This window comes from Nycticebus coucang, chromosome X (genome assembly GCF_027406575.1).
Source record: "Nycticebus coucang isolate mNycCou1 chromosome X, mNycCou1.pri, whole genome shotgun sequence".
Taxonomy (NCBI): domain Eukaryota; kingdom Metazoa; phylum Chordata; class Mammalia; order Primates; family Lorisidae; genus Nycticebus; species Nycticebus coucang.
This window is the reverse complement of record NC_069804.1, coordinates 64,500,291-64,519,533: the sequence shown is the minus strand read 5'-3', so window position 1 is coordinate 64,519,533 and position 19,243 is coordinate 64,500,291. Positions and strand designations below refer to the sequence as shown.

The 19,243-nt window shown below is 39.3% G+C and overlaps 1 pseudogene; it reads left to right on the top strand.

Moving 5' to 3' along the window:
- The first annotated feature begins 1,796 nt into the window (after nucleotides 1–1,796).
- LOC128576846 (52 kDa repressor of the inhibitor of the protein kinase-like) lies at nucleotides 1,797–18,888 on the top strand (annotated as a pseudogene).
- Nucleotides 18,889–19,243: the final 355 nt, after the last annotated feature.

Sequence of the window (19,243 nt, the reverse complement as noted above, 5' to 3'; positions counted from 1 at the left end):
TTTTTTTGAGAGGGGTCAGGCATTTTTCCTTTCTGTTCAGTTTTGTACCTGGAGATTTTTGTCTTGGAATCCCAGCTTGCCTCAGCAAGGGTAACCTGTAGTTATCTCTCTTCTCTCTTGGTTGAGCTTCCTGTCTTCAGCTCAATTGGATACCCTCTGGACATTATCCTTCTCTCTGGACAGGAGCCTATGTTGGAGGCTGCTTCCAGTCAGTCATCTTGCCCCCTAGCCCCATTAGTTTTTTTTTGTCATTTTTGAATCTGCCTTATTTCTCTTTTGTCCCTAAAACTCTAGTTTTACATATTTTGTTAGTCCCATAGAACCCTGAGACATTTTTTAAAAAAAGTATGTAGTATCTCTTTTCTTCAGATTGGGTAATTTATATTGTTTTCTTTTCTACTTCATTGATGTTTCCTCTGACCTCTCCATTCTTCCATTCAGCCTATCCACTGATTATTTCAGTTAATGGATTTTTCCATTCTAAGATTTCCATTTAATGTTTATTTATATCTTCTATTATTTTTATAAGTTTCCTTTTGTATGCTGAAAATTTCTCTATTTCTGTTTTTCTTTACCCAATCATCGTGTTGAATGCTTGATTGTAAAAAAAATCCATTTTTCATCACATGTAATAGTATGATGTAGAAATGTTTCACATTTATGTGATGACAACAAAGAATGGCGAGCTTCGAGAAGACTTATCTTCTGACACTTGTTTAATTCATGTGGAACCCACCTTTCCAGCTTCTTTACCTTGGTTATTTGTTTCAAATTGTTCAATATTGTTGCAAATTCACATATACATTGAGATGGATTTTCTTCCATCACAACTTTCAGCTCCTCATTATTCACTTTGGTCATAGGTCTCCCATATGGCTTATTTTCAAGATTAAAATCAACAGAATACAACTTCTCAAGCCTTATATGTACGTGTATTCATTAGCCACATCCTTTGCAAACACTTTATTGATATTTCAAGCTATCTGAGCTGCATTGGTTCCATGATGTAACTCATATAAAAAATAACATGATTTTTAAAATTATCCATGGTTTCACAAAAGTTACTCTAAAAAATTTCATTATTTTTACTATTATTATTTCTATTTATTTTTTATGAAATCATAGCTTTGTACATTAATGCAATCATGGGGCACCATACACTGTTTTTATAGACCATTTGACATATGGGGGAGAGGGAAGGGGAGGAGGGGGAGGATAGATGGAGGGAGGGTGTATTGGTGGGACCACACCTGCAGTGCACCTTAAAAAATTTCAAATGATAGTCATAAGCCAAAATGTTTGTATGAAAGAACAAGGATGTGTATTCACAATAAAAAAAGGAATGTCAAAGTAAAATAACAGAGATATCATTTGTCAAACAAGTACTTAAATAAATTGGCTATTTCATACTTTCCAAACTACTAAAAATCCACAAAATGTTTGTCTCTCTAAGCATTTTTACCTCTAGGATTTTAACAAAACAGGGAAAATTCAAAGCTGGAAGTGAGAAATATAGTTATTCATATATAATGGAATATGTCACAACAGTAGAAATAAAAGTACACATATCCACAGGGCTAAATATCACAAGCATAATTCTGAGCAGAGAATCAAGGGGCAAAAGAATACATACTTAATATTATCTAATGTAATTGAAGTTTTAAAACAGGTAAAACTAGGAGAGAATTTGCTCAATTGGCTGGGCGGCCTGGCTCCCCTCTCGGGTCCAGTGGGCGGGCGGACTTCCCTGAGGAGGTAGGGAGGGGAGGGCTGAGTGGATCTGCCACCAGGCAACGATGCCAAACTTCTGTGTTGCAAATAACTGCACACGGAAGAGCATGCAGTCTGACTTGGCCTTCTTCAGATTCCCACGAGATCCAGCCAGATGCCAGAAGTGGGTGGATAATTGTAGGAGAGCAGACTTAGAAGATGAAACACCTGATCAACTACATAAACCTTATCAATTATGTGCCAGAAACTTTGAGACCTCTATAATCTGTAGAACTAGCGCTTATAGTTCTAGGTAGATAATGCAATACCAACAATATTTGATCCTACCAGTCATTTGAACAATCCACACGGTAGACACAGAAAATGAATAAAAGAATTGAAGGAAGATGAAATCAGGACTTTGAAACAGAAAAAGATTGATGAAACTTCTGAACAGGAACAAAAACATAAAGAAACCAGTGACAGCAATGCTCAAAACCCCAGTGCAGAAGAAGTGGGGTGAAGAACAGGATGAGGACATTTTCCCTCTAAAACTTGAAGTGAAGGAAAACAAAGAATATCTAAAATCTCTATTTGAAATCTTGATTCTTTTATTATTATTATTAAATCATAGCTGTGCACATTAATGCGATCATGGAGCACCATACACTGGTTTAATAGACCATTTAACATATTTTCATCATACTGGTTAACATACCCTTCCTGGCATTTTATTAGCTTTTGTGTAAAAACATTTATATTCTACATTTACTAAGTTTCACACGTACCTGTGTTAAGATGCACCGTAGGTGTCATCCCACCAATCACCCTCCATCCTCCCATTATACCCCTCCCTACAATCCCTCTCCCTCTTCCCCTTATTCTTAGGTTATAACTGGGTTATAACTTTCATATGAAAGGAATAAATTAATTTCATAGTTGGGCTGAGTACATTGGATACTTTTTCTTCCATTCTTGTGATACTTTACTAAGAAGAATATGTTCCAGTTCCATCCATGTAAATATGAAAGAGGTAAAGTCTTCATCTTTTTTTAAGGGTACATAATATTCCATGGTGTACATATACCAAAATTTATTAATCCAAAAGTGGATCAATGGGCATTTGGGCTTTTTCCATGACTGAGCAATTATGAATTGGGCTGCAATAAACATTCTGGTACAAATATCTTTGTTGTGATGTGATTTTTGGTCTTCTGGGTATATTCCTAGTAGAGGGATAATAGGATTGAATGGCAGATCTATTTTCAGATCTCTAAGTATTCTCCATACATCTTTCCAAAAGGAATGTATTAATTTGCATTCCCACCAGCAGTGTAGAAGTGCTCCCTTTTCTCCACATCCACGCCAACATCTCTGGTCTTGGGATTTTTTGATATGGCTAATATTACTGGAGTTAGATGATATCTAAAAGTAGTATTGATTTGCACTTATTTGATGATTAAGGATGATGAGCATTTTTTCATATGTCTGTAGGCCATGCACCTGTAATCTTCAGAGAAGTTTCTATTCAAGTACCTTGCCCAGCCTACGATGGGACCACTTGTTCTGTTCTTGCTTATATGCTTGTGTTCTCTGTGGATTTTGGTTAATAAACCTTTGTCGGAGACATAACCTGCAAATACCTTCTTCCATTCTGAGGGCTCTCTGCTTGCTTTACTTACTGTGTTCTTGGTTGTGCAGAAGCTTTTTAGTTTGATCGGGTCCCAGTAGTGTATCTTTGAATATGCTTCAATTACCCAGGGGGTCCTCATCATAAAATACTCGCCCAGACCGATTTCTTCAAGGTTTTCCCCTGCTCTCTCTTCTAGTATTTTTATATTTTCATGTCTTAAGCTTAAATCTTTAATCCAGTGAGAGTCTATCATATGTAATGGTGAAAGTTGTAGGTCCAGTTTCAGTCTTCTATAGGTTGCCAGCCAGTTTACCCAGCACCATTTGTTAAATAGGGAATCTGTTCTCCACTGAATGTTTTTAATTGGCTTGTCAAAGAATAAATAACATTAAGTGGCTGGGTTCATCTCCTGCTTCTCTATTCTGTTCCATTCATCTACCTCTCTGTTTTTGTGCCAGTATCATGCTGTTTTGATCACTATCGATTTATAATATAGTCTGAGGTCCAGTAGCGTGATTCCTCATGCTTTGTTTTTATTTCTGAGGAATGTCTTGGTTATTTGAGTTTTTTTCAGATTGCATATAGAACTAAGTATTATTTTTTCAAGATTGTTAAAGTATGATAGTGGAGCTTTAATAGGGATTGCATTGAAATTCTGTATTGATTTGGATAATATGGACATTTTAACAATGTTGGTTCTTCCCAGCCATGAGCATAGTATGTTTTTCCATTTGTTAACATTTTCAGCTATTTGTTTTCTTAGAGTTTCATAGTTCTTTTTATAGAGATCATTCATGTCCTTTTTTAGATAAACTCCCAAATATTTCATCTTCTTTGGCACTACTGTGAATGGGATAGAGACCTAGACTGTTTTTTCAGCTTGACTATTGTTGGTATATATAAAGGCTACTGATTTATGAATGTTGATTTTGTAACGTAAGGTGCTGCTGTATTCCTAGATTACTTCTAAGAGTTTTGTAATAGAATCTCTTGTGTTTTCCAGATATACAATCATATCATCTGCAAAGAGTAAACGTTTGATCTTTTCTAACCCTATATGGATACCCTTGATCACCTTTTCTTTCCTAATTGTGATGGCTAAAACTTCCTTTGCAATGTTAAAGAGCAGTGGAGACAATGGGCAACCTTGTCTGGTTTCTGAACTGAGTAGAAATGATTTCAGTTTTATTCCATTCAATACGATTTTGGCTGTGGGTTTGCTGTAGATGGCCTCTATCAGTTAAGAAATGTGTCTTCTATACCAATTTTCTTAAGTGTTCTGATGAAAAAGGCTGCTGGATATTATCAAAAGCTTTTTGTTTATTAATTGAGGGAATCATATTGTCTTTATTTTTTAATTTGTTTGTGTGCTGAATTGTACTTATAGATTTACGTATATTGAACCAGCCTTGTGATGCTGGGATAAAACCGAGTTGGTTATGATGTATAATTTGTTTGATATGTTGCTGGATTCTGTTTGTTAGGATTGTGTTGAATATTTTTGCATCTATATTAATTAGTGATATTGGTCTATAATTTTCTTTACTTGTTGGATTTTTTCCTAGTTTGGGGATCAGGGTGATGTTTGCTTCATAGAACGTGTCTGGTAGTCTTCCTTCTTTTTCTATATTTTGGAAGAGGTTGAGTAATATAGTTACTAGTTCCTTTTTAAAGTTTTGGTAGAATTCTGATGTGAAGCCATCTGGTCTTGGGCTTTCCTTTTTAGGGAAATTTTGTATGGCTGATGCTATTTCAGAAGTTGATATAGGCCTGTTCAACATTTCCACGTGATTCTGGCTATGTCTTCTAAGGTGACATGCTTCCAAGTATTGGTCAATTTCCTTTAGATTTTCATATTTTTGAGAATAAAATTTCTTGTAATATTCATTAAGACTTTTTTGAATTTCTCAGGAGTCTGTTGTTATTTCGTCTTTGTCATTACTGATTGATAAAATTAGAGATTTTACTCTATTTTTCCTGCTTAGGTTAGCCAAAGGTTTATCTATTTTATTGACCTTTTCAAAAAACCCAACTTTTTGATTTAGTGATGTGTTGTATAATTCTTTTGTTTTCAATTTCATTTAATTCTGCTGTAATTTTGGTTATTTCTTTCCTTCTGCTGGTTTTGGGGTTTGAATGTTCTTCCTTTTTCAGTTGCTTGAGATGTCCCATTAAGTTGTTATCTTCCTCTCTTTCCGTTCTCTTAAGGAAGGCTTACAGTTCTATAAATTTCCCTCTTAGAACTGCCTTTGCGGTATCCCTGAGGTTCTGATAATTCGTGTCTTCATTGTCGTTTTTTTTCCAAAAATTTGGCAATTTTCTTCTTAATCTCATCTTTGACCCGGCTATCATTCAGTATAAGGTTATTTAACTTCCATGTTTTTGTATGATTATGCAGATTCCTGTTGTTACTGAGTTCAACTTTTATTCCATGGTGGTCCAAGAAGATGCAAGGAATAATTTCAATTCCTTTAAATTTACTGAGGTTAGACTTGTAACCTAAGATGTGATCTATTTTTTTTTCTTTTTTTTATTGTTGGGGATTCATTGAGGGTACAATAAGCCAGTTACACTGATTGCAATTGTTAGGTAAAGTCCCTTTTGCAATCATGTCTTGCCCCCATAAAGTGTGACACACACTAAGGCCCCACTCCCCTCCCTCCATCCCTCTTTCTGCTCCCCCCCATAACCTTAATTGTCATTAATTGTCCTCATATCAAGATTGAGTACATAGGATTCATGCTTCTCCATTCTTGTGATGCTTTACTAAGAATAATGTCTTCCACTTCCATCCAGGTTAATACGAAGGATGTAATGTTCCATGGGCTGATGAGAAGTATGTGTATTCACTTTTTTGGGGATGAAATGTTCTTTAGATTTCTGCTAAATACAAATGTTGGATGGTTAAGTTTAAATCTAAAATTTCTTTGCTCAGCTTTTTATTGGAGGATCTATCCAACACTAACAAAGAAGTGTTGTAATCTCCGACTATTATGTAGCTGAAGGAAATCAAGTTTCTCTTGTCTCTTAGAGTTTCTCTTATAAATTGAGGCACATTCAGGTTAGGAGCATAAATATTAATAATTGAAATATTATCATATTGAGTATTGCCCTTGACAAATATGAGGTGACCATTCTTATCCTTCCTTCATTCTGTTGGTTTAAAACCTATTTTATCTGCAAATAGAATTGCAACATTTGCTTTATTCTGATTACCATTTGGGTGAAATATGGACGACCATCCTTTCACCCTGAGTCTATATTTATCTTTTATGGTAAGGTGTGATTCTTGTATTTAGCAAATATCTGGCCTGAGTTTTTGTGTTCAGTCAGCCAACCTGTGCTTCTTTAGAGGAAATTTAAGCTGTTCACCTTAATGGAGAATATAAATAAGTCTGGTAAAATTTTGGTTATCGAGTTTTTCAAAAGTCTAGTGGACATTTTTAATCCTTTTGCCATTGTGGAAGTCGGAGTTTGATGAAAATTTCTGAGTGAGTTTACTTCTGTGGTAGAGGATTGGGCTGATCATTATGTAGGATAGGTCTAAGAATATCTTGAAGAGCTGGTTCGGTTACGGCAAATTTCTTCAACTTGTGAATGTCATTAAATTATTTAATTTCTCCATCATAAATAAAACTCATTTGAGCTGGATACAGAATCTGAGGGTGAAAGTTATTTTGTTTTAGGACATTAAAAGTCTATGACTACCCTCTTCTGGCTTGAAAAGTTTCAGCAGAGAGATCTGCAGTCATTCTTATATTCTTCCCTTTGTATGTAATGGTTTTCTTACATTTGGCTACATTCAGAATCTTCTGCTTCATATTAAATTTAGTGAAGTTAATTATGATGTGCCTGGGGGAAGTCTTATTTGGGTTGAGTCATGCTGGGGTTCTGAAACTGTCTGCTATCTGAATTTCAGAATCTCTTGGCTTGTCTGGAAAATTCTCTTTCATAATTTCATGGAGAGTGGCCTCTGTGCCTTCCGAAGCCATTTCATCACTTTCCAGGATTCCAATGAGGTGGATATTAGCCTTCTTTTAATTATCCCAGAGCTCTCTGAGAGCATGATCCATTTTTGCTCTCCATTTCTCCTCCTCTTTGAGCATTTTTGAGCATTAAAAAGCTTTGTCTTCAAAGTCAGAAATCCTTTCTTCTGCTTGCTCCACTCTGTTACTGAGGGGTTCTACTGTATTTTTCAGATCTTTGAGGACTGGTAATTCTTGCTTTGATGTGTCAAAATCTTTGGTGGTTTTGTCTTTAAATTCGTTGAATTCTTGAGACAACTTTTGAATTTCTCCTCACATTTGTAATTCCAAAATTTCCCCCATTCTATTAATCTTCTTTGCAATCCAAATTCTGAATTCATTTTCTGACATCTTGGCCATCTTGGTTTATGAATGAGATCTTCACTGACATCTGCCATATCTTTCCTTGGGTGAGTTGATCTACTCTGGTTATTCATGTTACTAGAGTTTTTCCACTGATTCTGCCCCATGATAATTTTACACCATTTGATTTTTCTCCTGGAGCTTTGCCGAGGACCCATACAATGTTACAGCCTGAGAAACTGGGGACCTGTTTGGTGTGGTGGGGCTAAGGATCTCTGCTTTTTTTTTTTTTTCAGGTGTTCTCTTTCTGACACTAGTGAAACAGTTACTCTGGATTGAAGTCTCAGCTGTGGGGAAATACTAGCAATTAATCACCCCACTTCCCTCAGGTAACAATTGAAAAAGGAAAATCAAACCTTCTTACAACCACACACTCAAGGCACCACTTGGATAGTCCTCAGGCAATTGATTTACTTCAAAATGTCCAAATTAATTGTCTCAGTCATCACCTGTCTCAGGTGGAAGAGTTTAAAAGGTCTCTGGGAACTAGATCACAGGGTTCTGTTTAGAACTGAAATATGACTTGCTCCAGTGCTCTGTGAGGTCTGGAGGACCCACTCAGCAAATATAATAGTCTGGGAAGGTTGATGCCATCTTTTCTACCTTTCACCTCTGTCACACCCAGTGACTGATAACCCCGCAGGGCTGTGACCCAATTGCATCCAATGAGCAGATACTCCAGAGTTTTGCACCTGCCTGAATCACAAGGAAATCTATGTCTCCTTAGCCAGGCCACTGCTCTCTTTTAATTATCCCAGATCTATCCTTCAGGGGGAGGTGAGGCCTAACAACCTTGGGTGCTTGATGGAGGCTGGGGTTGTTCACTGAGTTCCAGGCCCACCCCTGATTGATGTTACTGACAGAAAAGAACAACTTTGCAGAATTTGTTTATGTCCTGGCTAAAGTCCCTTGCAGAAGAGAAGCTGTGTTGAGTTCACAGAACCTGTGCCTCAGGCCCTGCCTTCGCTGTTGCTTGATAGTTTGTATTCGCAGCACAGTTAGCTGTCAGTTCTATCCTTCTGCCCTCCTTTGCCTAGGCTGATGATCCCCTGGGGGCCAGGTGCGTCTTAGGCTCAGTAAAGTGGTCTTCTGGGTCAGCCCCACCCTGAGAGTCAGCCGGCACTGCACGTGCCTTTTCTAGTCCCCGCACTTCACCCAGGCCGGTACCGCCTCAGGCAAATCCTTTACTCTTGGGGCCTGCATTTCCATCCCAGATCTTTTCCTCCAGTGGTTGCCACCTGAGAATATGCCTGGCCTCTTCTTGTTGCCCAGAGGAACAGGGGGTGTGACTCCAGAATATCCAGGGGTGAGCCCTATTGTTGCCAAAAATGGCTGCTGCTTTGCACCTCGGGGCACCGCCGCTCCGGCGTGGTTCCCTCTCAGCTGACCATCCTCTCCTCACTCCCATGCCGCAGAATCAGCACTAACCAGCTGCAGTTCAGGCCCTGTGCACACCCCTCAGTAAATAACCCAAGAATCTGGATTCCTGGGGTACAGGCCTCCAGACCTCAGGGTGAGAGTGGAGGGGAGTGCTGGGAGCTCAGAATTGCAGGTAGAGAATATATACAGTTTTGCACAGTTTTAGGCCTGGCAGGAGCACACCATGGCACCCTAGGAGGGAAAGTAGGTCCAGTTTTTAGAGAGTCTCTCCCATGGAGTATAATGGGAGGACTTTTGAACTCTGCTTGTTTGTTTATGGGGTATTCCAAGCCGTTCTCATTGGGGATGGGACTCCCTTCTTCTTGGTGATGGATTTTGTTCCTTTTGTTTGTATCCTTGGGGTTGCAGCTCACCTCAGCAGGGTTGATGTGCGTTCTTCAACCTTCTCTCTTGGTGCAGCTCTAATCTGCCAGGTTACTTGCTAAATTTCTGTCCTTTAACTCTCCTTCTGGATGGGAGCCTCTGTGGAAAGCTGGCTTCCCTCATCCATCTTGTCTCTGCCTCCATGCTATCCATTTTTAATGAGCTTGGGTTCCAGCTGGATTATAGGCTGAAAAGTTTTCTACTAATGGTAAACTCTCCACTGTCAGAATGTGGCACTATCCAATCTGATCCAATGTTTTTCTAATATGAACGTACGTTCTTTCCACAACTGTGGTTATCCTATCTTCCCAAATCAGTTTTATTCACTTCTACAAATTAACGTCTGGCTGCTCCAGCTGCTGGTCCCTTCTTCTGCAGCCACATTTTCCTCCAGACACTTCTTCCTCACTGGTTCTTTCTCCTCCACCAGCCCCAGAGGTGGAGAGAGGTTTGAAATTGGTACCGACAGAGGATCCAGCAGCATGGCCGAGGCCGAAATCTTGATTCTTGGGGGGAGGACATACCTCCAGATATACATGAGCCTGATGAACTCCCAGAAGGTCTCTTTACTCCTGATAACTTTCAAGCACTGCTGGAGTGCCAGATAAATTCTGGTTAAGAGGTTCTGAAAAAGCGCTTTGAGACAACAGTAGTTAACACATTGTTTTGTTCTAAAATACAGCAGAAACATATGCTAAAAATCTGTGAGAGCTGCACTCAGGTAGAAATTCTCACAGAAGTGAGAGGCTCATGCTTCTTTTCTCTTATTGCAGATGATATAGTGGACATAGCAGGGGAAGAGTACATACCAGTGCTGGTGAGGTTCATGGATGAATCTCATAACCTGAGAGAGAAATTTGTGGGTTTTCTGCCTTATGAAACTGATGCAGACATTTTGGCTGTGGAATTTCACACTACAATAACTGAGGAGTTGGGGCTAAATATGGAATATTGCGACCAGGCTTACATTGTGTCCAGTGGATTTTCTTCCAAAATGAAAGTTGTTGCTTCTAAACTTCTATATAAATATACCCAAGCTAGCTACACATTTTGCTCTTCCTGTGCCTTAAATATATGGTTGACAAAATCAGTGCTTGTTATGAGAGTATCTGTTGCATTGGGAACAACTGAGGAAGTTTGTTCTTTTTTCTATTGGTCACCACAACTACTTTTAGAACTTGACGATGTACCTTCTGTTCTTTTTCAGAACAGTGAAGAAAGGGCTAAAGAACTGAAGGAAATTTGCCATTCTCAGTGGACAGGAAGGCATGATGAAGAAATCAGCAGGGGCTTTAAGTCTTCATCTTATACAGCTGTATTGTGCTTAGCACCTCATGTCTCAGAGGATCACCTGTTTCTCAGACAATATTCAGCGAGATATGTATACATAGTTTTTTTCTTTTTTGTTGTTGAAGTTATTGTTATTGTTAGTCTGTTTGTTTTTTCTTTTCAAAAAAAAATGTTTTCTTTTTCATCCCCCCCCAGAATTTTCTTTATCTTTATATCTTCGTGTTTTTCATATAAATATATTTGTCATTGTTGCCTTTTTTTTTATAATGGGGACTTCATTTTTGCCAGTTTTTCTGCCTCTGATAATTGTTTCCCCCTCAATTTTATGTCTTATTGTCTTATGTTTGCTCATTTTCATTTGATTTGTGGTATTTTCGTTTTTCTTCTCTATTGGTGGAGGGGCGTCCAGTGTCTGCTCAGGTTGGCAAGAACCTGCACATGTAAGGAATCCACTAAACAGAGCCAGCCCAGAGGTTGGGATTTGTGGGAGTGGGTCACAGAGCCCTACTGAACACCATTATTACTTCTGTCTCTATCAGTTTCTCCCCTCCTTTTCTTTTCTTCATGAGGCAGAGTCTCACTTTGTTGCCCAATGTAGAGTGCCATAGCATCATAGCTCACAGCAACCTCAAACTCTTGGCCTCAAGCAATTCCCTTGCCTCTGCCTCCCAAGTAGCTGGGACTACAAACACCTGCCACAGTGCCTGTGTATTTTTGTTGTTGGTGGTGGTGTTTATTTTGCAGGCCCAGACTGGGTGTGAACCCACCAGCCCTGGTATACGTGGCTGGCACCCTAACCACTGATTTATGGACCCTGAGCTTCTCCCTTCTTTGTGTTAATCTTCCCTTTTACACACCCCCTTTCATTTCTCTATTCTGTTTTTAAAAAATCTTTTATCCCTTCTTGCTCTTCCCTCTTCTCGTCCTATTAGTCCTTTATCAAAAAGACACTTCAGCACATTAGGTCAGAAGCACAGTAACTTAAAGAGCAAGACAGAGTTAAGATGGCAGACTGGAGCCGGCTGTCAACAGATGCTCCCATCCAGAGGGAGAGATGGCCAAAATCAACCCAATAAATTTGAAGGGTGGGAGCTGAGCTTAGAGAGATTGATAAGTGCACATCATTCCTGATGAGGCAAGGTACAACTCAAAGAAGCAAATTTCAGGTACAAAATCCATCCCAAAGAGGATGAGAGTCCATACCCCGCCCCCAAGAGAGTGGCTTAATGTGTGCTGTCTACAAGTGAGCAATGAACAGAAGACCTCTCATCTCACCACATGGGAGAGAGTGTCTGAAGGCCAGGACTCCTTTTTCAGAGAGATCCTGCTGTGAGCCTGGGCATTCTTTTGCCCAGCATAAAAGTTGAACAAATATTTTCCCTGCCATTCTGAACTCACAGTCCACATTTTCCCCCTTGTCTGACAGTGTGGAAGCTTACACTCTGCATAGATTGGAGTGTCCATTGTTTCCTTGCTAGGGATGGGCATTGCATGGCTTTCAGCAGCATAGCTGTGCTGAGACTGTGACTAGAATAGAAGTGCAGAGAGATTCAGGGAGTTGGTGACTGGCTCAGCACTGTGAAAGGGCATATCAGTGGCAGGCAGAGTCATGGGAACCCATGTGGCAGCACCTGCCATGTAGCAGCGATAATGGTGGACTCCTGTCAGAGGTAAATTTTGGATAGACACCTCCCCAATTCTGTGGACTGCTAGAGGGAGACGGGCTTGTCCCTGCAGGGATACCAGAGAAGGAGGGAGGCTGGGACAGAGGTGAGGTCTCTGAGGGAGAAAAACAAATGCTGCAACATTAACCACAGCTTGGAATAGACTCAGGTGGAACACTCTCCAGTTTCCAGTGAGCACTAGAGGCTTCAGCCTCTTCTGCCTGCTGCTAGCAGAGTGCAGTGGACAGGCTGAGTAGGCATTGACCCCCATTTAACTCTGGCAGGTGTAAATCCATGACGCATTTGCTCATTGAAGGGACCTGAGCCACAGCCCAGTGGTATGGGTATGGAAGTGACTGGGTATGGCAGAGGTACAAGGTAGAAAAGGAGAATCCAAACCCTCTAGACTAACTCTTTTTCTGGGCAGGGTTTTTCTGACTCCACACACAACTGGAGCAATGGAGTGAGTCACACTAGAGCTACTAGTGCACCCCTGTTGTCTAGTTGCTGGAAACCTTATGAACTCTCCCAATTGAACAATGATTGTGCTGCCTGGGATAATTGGTTTGGAATTCTTGACCTGGACCAGCCACCTGGGGAGCCTCCAAGGTATACCTGTAGTTGTGTTGTAGTGGCAGGGACTGATTCTCCTCTTACAGTTGTCCATGGGAGGTGGGGTGTCTTAGTTGCTTGCTTCTCTCCCCAGCAGAGATTTCAGCCCAATGCCACCGTTTCATTAGGATTGGATAGAGGCTGGCTGAATTCAAGATAGAGCCACCTAACCCCATCACACCAAGCAAGTCCCCAGAGTCTCAGACTGCAGGGCTGAAAGGGAGCTTTCTAAACTGTGGGGGAAAAGATACAGTCATCAGTCCCAGCTCCTTGGCAAAGAGCTATTTAAACATAACTCCGTGAGTCCTCAATCCAATTTCACCTTACCAGCTTCTCTAGCCAGACTGTGAAAAATAATCTTGGGGAAGAACCAGCAGAAAAAACTCTGGCAACATGAATAATCAGAGTACATCAACTCCCCCAAGGAATGACAAAGGAGACACAACAGAAGATGTCATTCATAAGCAAATGGATGAAATGTCACAAACAGAATTCAGAATATGGATGGCAAATAGTATTAATAGAAAGGAAGTAAAGTTGGGAGTAGAAATTCAAAAAGTAGTTCAAAAATTGTCACCAGAAATCAATAAATTCAAAGACACAATCTTCAAGGATTTGGACACAATGAGGAAGGAAATTTCAGACCTCAGATAAATGAGAAATATGGTTTATACCTCAGTAATAGGATGGAGCTTGCAGAAGAGAGTATCTCTGAAGTTGAAGACAGATTTTAAATGCTCCCAAAAGCTAAAAGAGGCAGAGAAATGGAGAGGAAAACTGGATCCTCCCTGAGAGAGTTTTGGGACCACTCCAAAAGAGAAACCTTTCCCTTATAGTGAAGAAGAAGAGGATGGCCCTAAAGACACTGAGGTTCTACGCCAAGATATAATGGAGGAGAATTTCCCAGACATGGAAAGAGATACAGAAATTCAGAAAGCAGACAGCTTCAAATCCCCACCACAACTTAATCCAAATAAAGAATCTCCTACACACATTGTAATTAACTTTCCCAAAGTTAATATGAAGGAGAAAAATCTGCAATCAGCCACACATAAGAAAATTATAACTTACAAGGGGAATAATATTAGAATGACTGCAGATCTCTCAGCTGAAATTTTCAAGCAAGAAGAGGATGGTCATCGACCTTGAATATCCTAAAACAAAACATCTTTTAGCCCAGGATCCTGTATCCAGCTGAACTGAATTTCATTTGTGATTGAGAAATCAAATACTTTACCAATTTACACATGCTGAATAAATTTGCCAAAACTAAACCAGGATATTCTCAGAACCATCTTCCATAATGATCAGCTTAATGATCTACTAACAAAGTAAACTCACCCAGAGAGCCTTGGAAAAAACCTAACATCCACTATTGTGAAAGGATTAAAAATATCCACTGGACACTTGAAAACATGACAAGCAAAACAGTACCATCCTTATCAATACTCTCAATTAATGTGAATGGCTTAAATTGTCCTATAAAGAGATACAGGTTGGCTGATTTGAAACAAAAACTCAGGCCAGATATCTGTTGTATGTAAGAATCTCATCTTACCTTAAATGATAAAAGTAGACTGAAGTTGAAGGAATAGACATTTATAATTCAGGCAAATGGAAATCAGTAAAAAGCAGGGGCTGCAATTTTATTCACTGATATGACAGGCATTAAATAAACAAATTTAAGTAAAGATAAGGATTGCCACTTTATGTTTGTCAAGGGAAACACTCAGTATGAAGAGATTTCAATTATTAGCTTTTATATGCCCTACCAGAATGATCTTCAATTTATAATGGAAACCCTTACAGACATGAACAATTTGATATCTTTCTGAACTGTAATGCTTTGAGATTTTAACATTTTTTTGACAGTGTTGGATAGATCCTCCAAGAAAAAGCTAAACAAAAACATATTTGACATAAACTTGACTTAAGAAAAAATGGACATAACAGACGTACAGAACATTTTATCCTCATAAAACGAATAGACATTCTTCTTATCAGCCCATGGATCAACCTCAAAAATTGACCACATCCTAGGTGAGAAGTCTAAACACAGCATACTTAAAAGAACAGAAATTATTCCTTGTATTTTCTCAGATCATCATGGAATAAAAGTTGAATTCAACAACAGGAACCTTGATACTCAAGACAAGTCATAGAAACTAAATAACTTTATGCTGAATGATAGCTGGGTGAAAGACGAGATTAAGAAGGAAATCACCAAATTTTTATAACAAAATGACAATGAAGACACAAATTATCAAAACCTGTGGGATAATGCAAAGGCAGTCATAAGAGGAAAATTTATAGTATTGAAAGTGTTCCCCTACAGAATGGAAAGAGTGGAAGCCAGATACTTAATGGGATATCTCAAGAAACTGGAAAAGGAAAACCATTTCAACTCCAAATTCAGCTGAAGAAAAGAAATAACCAAAATTAGATAGAGGAATTAAATTAAGTTAAAAACAAAAGAATAAATCATAAGGTCAATGAATAAAAAGGTGGTTTTATGAAAATATTAACAAAATTGATAAACCTTTGGCTAAAATAACCAGAACAAGAAAATTAAAACCCCTAATATCATCATCAAAAATGATAAAGGTGAAATAACAGCAGACACCTCAGGAATTAAAAAAAATCCATAATGAATACTACAAGAAAACTCTAGACCAATTCCTGGAAGCATGCCATTTGCCTAGACTGAGCCAGAAAGAGTTGGAAATGTTGAATAGATCTATATGTAGCACTGAAATAGCATTGGCAATACAAAATCTCAAAATAAAAAAAAAGTCCGTGACCAGTTGGCTTCACATCAGAATTCTACCAAACTTTCAGAGAGGAAATAAAACCTACATTAAATAACTTTTTCCAAAACAGAAGAAGAAGGAATACTTCTCAATACATTCTATGAAGCAATATCACCCTGATCCCCAAACCATGAAAAGACCCAACAATGAAAGAAAATTATAGACCAATATCATTAATGAATATAGATGCAAAAATATTCAATAAGATCCTAGCAAACAGGATTCAGCAACACATCAAACTAATTATACGCCATGACCAAGGTGGCCGTATCCCAGGGTTATACAGTTGGTCAAACATATGTAAATCTATAAATATAATACATAACATGAACAAAATTTTAAAAAGACCATATGATTCTCCCAATTGATGCAGATAAAGCTCTTGATAATATCCAGCATCCTTTCATGATCAAAGCACTTAAGAAAATATTTAGAAGGGTCATTTCTTAAACTGATAGAGGTCTATCTATGGCAAGCCCACAGCCAAGATAATATTGAATGGAATAAAATTGAAAACATTTCCACTCAGATTTGGAATGAGACAAGGATGCCTATTGCTTCCACTACTATTCAACATAGTAATGGAAGCCTTAGCTATGACAATCAGGCAAGAGAAGGCACTCAAGGGTATCCAAACGGAATCAGAGGAGATCAAACTCTGACTCTTCACAGATGATATGATTTTATACCTGGAAAACCCTAGGGAATCAACTACAAAATGCTTAGAAGTGATCAAGGAATACAGTAGCATCTCAGGATACAATATCAGTATTAACAAACCGATAGCTTTTGTATACACTAACAATATTCAAGCTGAAAAAACAGTCAAGGACTCTATTCCTTTTACAGTAGTGCCAAAGAAGATGAAATATTTGGGAATTTACCTAACAAGGGATGTGAAAGATCTCTATAAAGAGAACTATGAAACTCTGAGAAAAGAAATAGTTGAAGATGTTAAAAAATGGAAAAACATACCATGCTTATGATGGGGAAGAATCAACATAGTTAAAATGTCTATACTACCCAAAGAAATATATAAATTTAATGCAATTGCTATTAAAGCACCACTGTCATACGTTAAAGATCTGAAAAAAAATAGTACTTCATTTTATATGGAATCAGAAAAAAACCTCTAATAGCCAAGCCATTACTCAGATAAAAAAACAAATCAGGAGTAATCATGCCACTAGACTTCAGACTATACTCTAAGTCTACAGTGATCAAAACAGCATGGTACTGGCAGAAAAATAGAGAGGTCGATGTATGGAACAGATAGAGAACCAAAAGATGAACCCATCCACTTATCTTCATTTGATATTTGATGAGTCTATCTAAAACCAAAATTGGGGGAAAGATTCCCTCTTTAACAAATGGTCCTGGGTGAATTGGCTAGTGCCTCGTAGAAGAATGAAACTAGACCCACACTTTCACCATTAACAAAAATTGATTCTCACTGGATAAAAGATTTAAACTTAAGAAATGAAACTTTAAAGAAACTTGGAGAGAGTTCAGAGAAAACACATGAAAAATAGGCCTGGAAGAATATTTTAGAAATAGGACCCCCTCCCCCCCAGACAATTGAATCAACACCAAAAACATATTACTGGGAACTGATCAAACTAAAAAGCATCTGCACATCCAAGAACACAGTAAGTAAAACAAGCAGACAGCTCTCAGAATGGGGGAAGCTATTTGCAGGTTATGTTTGTGACAAAGGTTTCTGACAAAGTAGAATCCACAGAGAACTCAAACACATTAATAAGAAAAGAACAAGTGATCCCATTTCATTGTGAGCAAGAGACTTGAACAGAAGGTTCTCTGCAGAAGATAGGCACATGGCTTACAGAAACATGAAAAATGCTCATCATCTTTAATCATCAGATAAATGCAAATCAAAACCACTTTTGGATATCATCTATTCCAGTCAGTGTAGCCCATATCAGAAAATCCTGAAACTACAGATGTTGGCGTGGATGTGGAGAAAAGGGAACTCTTCTGCACTGCTGGTGGGAATGCAAGCTAATACGTTCCTTTATGAAAGAAGTTTGGAGATCACTTAGGCAACTAAATGTAGACTTGTTGTTTAATCCTACAATTCCTCCACTAGTTGTACATATCCAGAAGGCAAAAAATCATTTTACAAAAAAGATACTTGCAACAGAATGTTTTTTGCAGAGGGAGGGGCAAGATGGCCAACTGGAGTAAGCCTCTGACAGGAGCTCCTGTCTAGAGGGAAGGATAATGTCCAGAAAGTACCCAACTAAGCTGAAGCCTGGGAGCTGAGCTGAGAGAAATGAGTGATAACTGTACATCTCTGCTAAGGTAAGCTGCAACTCCAAGAAAGCAAACTTCAGGTACAAAATTCATCCCAAAGGAAAAGTGTTTATCCCCTCCCCCAAGAAAGTTGTGTTTTTGTTTTAGTTTTTGATTTCTGTTTCTCTGTGTTTTCTCCTGTAGGTTTTCTACAGGTGAGAGATGAACCGAGGACCTCTTGTCTCACCCCATGGGTTGGAGCTGTAGGAAGTGGGGTCCACTTCCGCAGAGGGACCCTGTTGTGACCCTGAGAACTCTCTTGCCAGGCAGAAAAATTGAACTAATATTTTCCCTGCCATTCTGAACTTCCAGTCCACCCTTCCCCTCTTGCCTGATGAACCAGAAGCCTAACCCCTGCAGAGACTGTGAGAGGAGGCTCATGAGCAGCGCCCGTCCCCCACGCTGGACTAAGTGCTCCACCCCTGCCCGGCCAGAGCCTACTAGAGCCACGTCCAGCGCCCTGAACCCCTCACCCACTCTGCCACCATGCTGCACCCTGCTAGGTCATAGTCGTGAGCCAAACACTCTCCTTGCCGAAACTCACCAGGCACCAGTCACTGCCAGAACTGTGTGCAGCATCCCTGGCCCTGCTGCTGGATTCATGTGCCCTGCACTCCCGGAGCTTCTTCTACAGCCAGAACTCCATGGCTGTGGCAGTTGCCTGAGAGCTGCATAGGTTCACTTCCGACAATGATCCAGCAACATGAGAGAGATTCTGCCAGGGTCTAATCTTGAAGAGATACCTCCCCAACTCTGAAGACTGCCAGGGGAAACCAGAACTCGCTCTATAGGGATACCAGTGCTGCAGAGTGGCAGGGGCAAAGGCTCTTTGGCTGAGGGAGAAAAGAATTTGCTAACTTGTTACCCTCAGGATAAAACTGAGCAAAGTGGGACACTCACCAATGGTTATTGAGTATCCAAAGCAGGCAGGCATCAGCTCCCACAGCCATCTGATAGCAAAACATAGTGGCCGGCAGTGGGGGTACTGACCTTCCTTTGACTCTGACAGGCACAAAGCCC